We start from the raw sequence: 2,340 nt of genomic DNA on the forward strand, positions 1-2,340 counted from the left end.
TTAGGAAAGGTGGTCTGCAGGGATCAAAAACTTTAAGGCACAAGAACAGCTTGATTAAGGTTATGTAAAGGGTAAACAGTTTGTTGACCCATCCAGCCACCCTCTGATTGACAAGTCAGACAGTTGTTGCTGTTGGCTGAATGATTGCAGGGTTTTTCCTGCACAGAGAACTTTTTGGCAACCCTCCAGAGAGGTTTTAACCAGAACCGAAGGAAACTCAGCAGCACCAGAATGAACAGAAACACATGTAATGCAGGTTCCAGTGTTGTTCATGCAATATAATGTGTAATTCTGGCTCATTAAAGTTACTGTCAGTAGCTGTTGTATGTGCCTGAACGTTCCAGTTGTGCACAACAGTAGCAAAATCTGAACTTTTTGATCACTCCTCGTATGACACTGTTGACATGAGTTATTGCTGTTCAGTACTGAACAATGTAGCATCTTTACAGTTTCTCTGCTGAAGGGAAATGTGTTGGCTATCTGGTACTGTCAACTTTCCCATTTGAAGTGGACCAGACACAGTCTGGTCTGGGTGAGCAGCTTTCACTCGAACAAAAGAAACATCTTAAACTTAAAACACTTCAAATTAGTGTAACCCCCTTAAAAATGCAGTGGATTAATTTAATGTATTTCATTTGAATTCATATTGAACAGTTCGTTTTTTTTGTGTAAATTAATGAAGGCGGCATGATTGTAATTTCTTTGTGTGACAAGAGGAGGGCGCTTTATGTGACTGGAAGGACTTTGGACCTGTGTGCATGGCATTCTGGGAAGAAGACAGCAAGAAATGAATGGCCGATGCTTTGTGGGAGGACTGCACTGTATTTTTTTTATAGTTACAGAACTGTGTGTTTCTGAGTTTCCCAGGGAGGTGCCCATCAGGACTGTAGACAGAGTGGATGTTTTGTTCTTTTTTTCATTAACGAAGACTCCGGTGAGTTGTTGTGCTGTCTTGTAGGGATAGACGTACGATGCTAAGTCGCTAACGGCTAATCGAGACGCGCGATGCTACGTTGCTAGCGGCAAATAGATAGATGGGCATTTTCAGTTTATGAACGTGGGATGTTAAATAGTTATGCCATAAAACCAATCGGAGTTGATTGTAAATGTTCTTATATATGTTAAGTGTGTTTAAATTCATTTTGAAATAAGGAAAGATGTATTTTGTGAATGTAAAAGAGAAACATGATTGAGAGGAGAATAGAATTAATTTGTGTAACATGATTCCTATAGTACTGTTAAAAAAATGGCACACTAATGGTGACTTGAGGTCTTAATATCTCATGCTACAGTTGCATATTATTTTGTGAGCAGTATTGTTAGTTACACTTAAGAAAAGAGATATAATTCTGTACAGAAATTCATGATTGGTGCTCTGCTATGCAGATTGGTTTTTTTTTTGGTCTGCTGAGTGCTGGATCTGCGTCGAATCATCAGCGGTTTCAACCAGGTTTCCCGTCAGAGGCGTGGCGGAGTTGAAGGGGATGTTAATCCTCCACTCTCATCACCTGCTGGAGAAGTGCACATACCTGGAGAGGAGCCTGAACCGCGCGCAGTAACAGTTCTTTACACACACACTACCCGGGTAGCACACACATGTACACAAATCGACTTTGACTGACCTGGATGTGGATTAAACTGACTCCTTTGACTTGATTCACTGAACTGTAATACAAGAACAGCTATACGCTGTGAGAGGACAATTTCTGTTATTGTTGGTTACTTTTTTTTCTATTATTGAAGGTTTTGAAGCAACAACTTTTTCCACGTTGTTTTGATGTTGCTGGAATAAATTTTCTTGTGTTCAATATATGCTAACCTCCCCTCACTCCTTGAGACGAATTAGGACACAGTGTTATCCCAACAAGTCACAAAGAGTTACTAGGTCTACATTAGCATTACATCTCTTAAACATTCATGATTTACACAAATATTTACTCAATCTTCTTTTGCAACTTTTGCTGACACCATGTATGTACATTTCTTGACATGTTGCCAGCACCGCCTCCAAAAAGGAAGTTACAGCACTGCCTGGTGCCACTGAACAACCAGCCTCCATCAGGAGAAGCAGTCATGTTCAGGACTGCTGCAGTCTGGGTTTGATTCACAGTCAGCGACAGTGAGATGACCTTCCAAGAGCTGCCTGTTTACACATAGCTGCTCGTTATTTCAGATTTAGGGCACCAGTGGAACTATTCAATAGTCTGACTCACCGGATATGGGCTGCGGGTATCAGCCTGCCATTGGCCATGCACTTCATGCAGCTTTCTCCTTCTCTTCCGCTATGTAAGCATTACTGTTCTCAAAATCCATTGCACAACAGGAAAGAACCACAACCAC

General features: G+C 41.1%; 1 long non-coding RNA gene across 1 annotated transcript; it reads left to right on the forward strand.

Annotated features, from left to right (window-relative positions):
• Positions 1-703: 703 nt before the first annotated feature.
• On the forward strand, positions 704-1,656 carry LOC103353801 (uncharacterized). Its single transcript, XR_520021.1, has 2 exons — positions 704-934; positions 1,387-1,656. It is a non-coding gene; the product is annotated as an uncharacterized LOC103353801 (long non-coding RNA).
• The last annotated feature ends 684 nt before the right edge of the window (positions 1,657-2,340 follow it).

Source organism: Stegastes partitus, unplaced genomic scaffold, assembly GCF_000690725.1.
Source record: "Stegastes partitus isolate 25-593 unplaced genomic scaffold, Stegastes_partitus-1.0.2 Scaffold84, whole genome shotgun sequence".
In the NCBI taxonomy this organism is placed as follows: Eukaryota; Metazoa; Chordata; class Actinopteri; family Pomacentridae; genus Stegastes; species Stegastes partitus.